The following is a 6,114-nucleotide window of genomic DNA, read 5'->3' as shown; positions in this document are numbered from 1 at the left end:
TTATTGATTCGTTAAGGTTGATGGTCTTATCGAGCTTAGTCCTTGTCGTGTGTACAACTCGATTTTCATAATGTTTTAAAGTTGGCTGATTTATATTGGCGAGAACCTTATCTAGTTAATTTTGGACTAGACCGTTCGTTTGATATAACAAGTTTATTTATATATTTGATATGGGATAGTAGGTGTAGAAATGTTAAGTAGGTGGCAAGGATTGCATGATGTTATTAATGGGGATTTCAAGAATTTCATTTGAATTGTTAGATTTTGGTATTGTGAGAACTGTGATTTGAGTTTCGGGCTTGTCCTTGAACCTTCTCAAGGCTGTCTTGATAGTTGTTAGAATTCGAACGAGTTTAGTAACCTTCCTTGTGAGCATGTTTAATGTTTATAGTTGAATAATCTTGGAGGTTTATATTTTGTTTAATCAAGTAATAGTTGGAGTGTTGAACTGTCGAATTTATAATTTTGCGCATACTTGGTGTAAAAAAATTGAGTTGTTATTTTATGTAAGTGGTGATTTGAGTTATCATTCGAGGTACAACGTGTTAAGTTGTGGTTGTGCAAGTGCGTAGGTTGATGAGTTGAGGTATGCTTATGGTTTCAGTTTTATTCGGTTATATAATTGGGGAGTATACTTAGGGGACGGAGTCCATTATGTTGAATTGTTATTTTTCATTCCTTGAGGTACGTTGGGTTTAGCGTTGCATCGAATGTTCGATGCTATTTTAGTACTTTGGATTTGTGTTATAAGTTCTATTTTGGTTGCTTTGTGCGCGTATATTGTGTTTTGTGCTTTGTGTTAAATTCGAGAACGTGTTAAGTTGTGGTTGTGCAAGTGCGTAGGTTGATGAGTTGAGGTATGCTTATGGTTTCAGTTTTATTCGGTTATATAGTTGGGGAGTATACTTAGGGGACAGAGTTCATTATGTTGAATTGTTATCTTTCATTCCTTGAGGTACGTTGGGTTTAGCGTTGCTTCGAATGTTCGATGCTATTTTAGTACTTTGGATTTGTGTTATAAGTTCTACTTTGGTTGCTTTGTGCGCGTATATTGTGTTTTGTGCTTTGTGTTAAATTCGAGGACGAATTTTTTTAAGTTGGGGAGAATGTAATACCCCGTGTTTTCAAACTTGATTTGTCAGTTTGGTTATCCTTTACAAATTGGTTGTTTTCTTGCATTCGTTGTTATTTTGCATTTCAACATTTTTCTTGTTATGTTTTGAACTTGATTCTGAATGGTTATATGTTAGAAGTAACACTTGTGATACATTGGTTGTGTCTTTTTGAATGTCTTATATGTATCTCATGATCTCGTATGTGTTTGATGTTGATTCGATTTATTTTCGGGTATATATCAAAATAGCATTTGTATGTTTTCCAGGACTGCCCTGTTTTAGTAAAACGTTGATATCTCCCAATTGAAATGTCGGATCAGGCCCATTTTTTTATATGTTCTTCATAAGAGTATATTCTAGCATGTGTTAAATTTTCACGTTTTTTGGATGCTTCTAACTCTCAAAATGATAATTAAATCGTGGTTTTTATCAAAGCCCATGTAAAGCCCGCATAAGTCTATAAGTAGACCCATATTTTCATGTGAGCAGCCCCCTTTTCTTTTCCACAAACCCTAAAACGAATATCTTCATATAAAATACACATTTCCTTTGTTCTAACAAGCCCGGATGCGATTCATTACGCTAAGAACTTGATTTTTCATCATACTCGCAAGATCTACGCGATTTCTACGTTGTGTTCTTCGCTGGTGGCTTGTGGATCCAATTGATTTCGGTCAAGCCCTTTGAACCTTGGGTTAATACATCAATTATAATCTTATCCATCATTCTTAGGTAATGTTTTTACTCCTAATTGATTTATGGATTCGTTGTTGTGTGATTTTGCCTAGAAATGTATAATATAGGATTTTGATGGATTGAATCGTCGTTATTGATATGCTATGTTTAAGCTACTGATGTTATATGATTAAATGATGGGTTATACATATATGATCTGATGTTATAAGTTTTGGAAAGTGTTTGACATGATTCAATAACGAATTGGTGTAATTAAACAATGAATAGGCGATTTCTAGACTTGTGCGAATTGGATTCGTTCAATGAATTATTTAAATGGTTGAATCCAAATTGATTGATTATTAAGTGTTATTATATCAATAGCTACTGATATAAAAAGTTTTTATTTGTAAATGAGAATTGAAATTGGTTTGTGTTGTAAAATCTCTACGATTTGCGAAATTGACAATTCTACGAAAGTTAAACGCAACGATTGCAAAATGGTTTTCAAATGCTATATCTACTGATCTAATATTTTCTATATGATGTTTTTATGTTTTTAAATCAGTAGTAACATATTTTGGTTCATCGATTGTTGGTTTTGAATCGTTTGGCTAGTTTAGGCAATTTTCGGCAAAATTGCCAAATTTGATTATTTGAGTGCTTTGGCCTAATTTTTATTTTAATCAAATTGTTAATGGCTGAAAATACATTTTATAAACTATTTTGGACATTTATAAAATGATAGTTTACCTTGGGTCGTTTTAAAAATCAGTGGTTGTTATGGTATATAAGTTATGGTGAATTTTACAAAGGTGATATGGCTATCTAAATTAATATTTTACATTTTAGTTTAAATCTTTAAAAGGTGTTTAAATCCTATTAATTGAATTTAAGGTGGCATTTTTAAGTGATGTATACCTTGGGTGAAACTTGTCAAGTGTTGGCAAGCTATATGATTTATTGCTTTTAAGGTTGGCATTGTTAAGTTATGGATTGAGTTCTTATTTTCAAATGACTTTGGTTTTATTTAAGGATTGGTTTTAAACTCTGGTTTTCACTTTGGCTTATGGTTGGGTCGGGTTAGACTTGTGTCGCCCGACATGTTGTGTTGAGCTACACTGCAGTTAAGGCTAACACACTACTCTGGGAAACTCTTTGGTTTAAAAGAACTATTTAAGTTATGAAAAGGACTTCGGTTTTGTTTTTATGGATACGAACTCATCTAAGCTAACTTGCATAAATTGTTTAAAGTGAATGATATGAATTCTTTGGTTTGTTTGATACATAGATGTTTACCTTACTTGGTTGTACTTTGGTTGTGTTCAAGATGCTAGTCCTATGTGGTGTCTAGTATTCTTAGAGTTAGGGGTTGTATGTATTTTAACTTATACATTGTTTTAGACCCGTCGAATGCTCGTGCTTCGGAGTCTACGCAGGGTTAGCTGTTTGCCAAGATTTCACGTGGATAAGCAAGCAGTGAGTTTGTAGTGCTATTTACCACTTTATTAAGTACCGCATCATATTTTAATATTATAAATGCTTTTGAACTGTTTTTACGGATTATGGATCTGGATTGAAACGAGCTGCTCGATAGGCTTGTATCGAGACTGTGTGCACCGGTAAGTACTCTGGGATCGGCAGACTAAAGTCTTGGTTACGCTGGTATATGACGAGGATATGTTCCCGTCCACTCTGGGTTTATCAGTATGCTATGTCATACTTACGCTGGGATCATTTCAATACTGTTTTCCATAATCATATTATATTAGTATAAAATGTTTTGATTTAAGGGTTTTAAACTTAATAAATGTAAATAGTATTGCGAACTCATCTCAGTATATCTGACCCCGTTGTTTTCCCAAATTTTCCAGGTTTATGATTTGAAAGCTGGTCCACTCCGATTCTTGATTTTTGGAGGTTTTTATGTCAATAAAACTAGTCTGTTGTTTTAAACTCTTAGACCGCAGTAGAACTAGTATAGTGTTTGATTATTATACTTTGGTTTGTCGTGGTGGTACGACTTTTATATTATTATACTTTGGCATGTTACATTGGATTATTATATTTGAGGCATGATTCACAGTTTCGGATTATTATCAAGTTATGATATTAAAACTGTTGTATAAACTGTTAGACTTAGGTTGAAGTCTCGGTTGCCCCCGAGCAGTGGTTTTCTTGCAGGTTTATTTGTATATAAGGTTATCCGCGAGGCTTGCTACGGGTTTTGGTACGAACATACCAATACCCTAGCGCCGGTCGCGATCCATGAAATTGGATCGTGACAAACACCCAACCCAATCAAATCTAACCCAACCAAACCCCTTCACCCTAACCGCCACCTACCACCCTGCCGTCCTCCGGCCACCACCACCCGCCGTCAAGGCAAGAAATTTTTCCGGACTTCTTTCTTGATCTGTTCTTCAACGAAGAACAGATCTGAGCTGTTCTTCGTTGAAGAACAGTTCCAGGTCAGGCATGGACCTGTTCGTCAACGAAGAACAAACCCATTTGGGTATGTTCTTCGTTGAAGAACAGACTGAGGATGACCGGAAATTTTTCGGTCATCTCGGAGAAGATGACCGGAAAATTTTCCGGCGGTGGTTGGAGTGGCGTTGGGGGTTGGGTGGTTGGGTTGGTTATTTTGGTTAACTAGATGGTTATTGGGTTGATTTTTTTTTTTGTCTTTTTCTAAATTAAATTAGGGGTATTTTGGGTGTTTGAAAATTTTAAGGTCTTTCGTTTACGTGGCGCCGTCAGATTTTTTTTTTATTAAGACTGACAGTTGACTGAAAAGACGGCGCCAGAGGTATTTTCGTCATATTTGGGGTTTAGAGGGTTTAGGTGGCGACGCCACAAATATCAGGGGGTTTACTGATCGTTTTTTTTATCAGGGGGTTTGTCGTAGATACCCCTAAAGTCAGGGGCCATGAATGATTATTAACCTAAATAAAAGCATGATTACTATTAACGGAAAAATAAAACCATTAACGGCTGTTGGAGAAAAAAAGTTATAAACGGCTAGGATTTTTTTAGAGAGAAGAAAGATTCATTAGATCTAAATTAAAAAAAAATTATGGTCTATATATTTTTAGAGATTATTTACAAAATACCCTAATTTTGAAACTTATTTACACAATTTTTGGCCATTTTTTTTAATTTTTGTCGCTACCTATTTGACTAGCTTATTTATAAAAGTACCCATTATATATAAAATTTTTTATCTCATTTTAGGTTAAATTTTCACATAGCCATTGTTTTTTCTCTCTTTTCTCTCTTTTATTTCTCAAAATTCTCTCTTATTTTCTTCTTCTTTTTCGTTTGATTTTCAGTTTGTCTCTTGCTTTTTCGTTCGTTTTTTCTATTCGCGCTTCCGTTCGTCTACTTCCGATGAATTTCTCGTCGTTTCCGGTCGTTTTTCCATTCGTCTCTTCCGTTCGCGCTATGGATTTCTCGACATCGTTTTTAGATTTGTGTAACTTTATAGATTTTTTTTGATGATTAATTTAAACATTTTATAAATAAATTATTATAGATCTATAATTTTTGTGTTTATAAAATTCTTCTATTATTCATATAATTATTTTGTCCTTTATTCGTAGATTTGTTTATTGCTACGATTTTGTAAATAACAAATTGATTTAAGGTGTATTTGTAGTGATTTTATAATATATTTATGTTATAGTGTATTTTTGGTGTACTTATAGTATATATCTGGTGTTTTTCGGGATATCTATGTTTTTTGGTGTATCTCTGTCTTTTTTTAGCATATGTATGGTGTATTTACAATGTTTATGGTGTATTTGCAGTGTTTTTATGGTATACACCACAAAAATACCACAACAATACCATAAATACACTATATATACACTATTGTTACACTATAAAAACACCACAAATACACCATATATACACACTATAAAAACACCATAATTACACTAAAAGCAATGGATACACTATAATATACTAGTTACACTAAAAGAATGATAAAAAAATAAATAAAAATTCAGAAAAAAATCTATAAAAAAAGAATAAATTATGAAAAAGTGAAAAAGGTATTTGTGAAATTAAAAAGAAAAAGAGATATTTTTTCGTAAATAAAAAAATTAGAGAAAGTAAAAAAACTGGCATATAAAGTTGTAAATAAATTAGCGAATAGTGTATTGTAAAAAATAACCACATATTTTTATACTTATTTGATATATTAATAACAAAATTGAATCAAATCATATTATATACTATTTTCTCTAGCCAATAATATTTGTCGATTTGACTATTTCCATATAGATTGAAAATAATAATAACTATGTCTTACTAAATTGGC

General features: G+C 32.8%; 1 long non-coding RNA gene across 1 annotated transcript; it reads left to right on the top strand.

Moving 5' to 3' along the window:
* Nucleotides 1–3,190: 3,190 nt before the first annotated feature.
* On the top strand, nt 3,191–3,879 carry LOC130015200 (uncharacterized). The gene is made up of 2 exons (XR_008790253.1): nt 3,191–3,269; nt 3,665–3,879. It is a non-coding gene; the product is annotated as an uncharacterized LOC130015200 (long non-coding RNA).
* Nucleotides 3,880–6,114: the final 2,235 nt, after the last annotated feature.

Source organism: Mercurialis annua, linkage group LG3 (genome assembly GCF_937616625.2).
Source record: "Mercurialis annua linkage group LG3, ddMerAnnu1.2, whole genome shotgun sequence".
In the NCBI taxonomy this organism is placed as follows: domain Eukaryota; kingdom Viridiplantae; phylum Streptophyta; class Magnoliopsida; order Malpighiales; family Euphorbiaceae; genus Mercurialis; species Mercurialis annua.
This window is presented reverse-complemented; position numbering and strand designations above follow the sequence as displayed.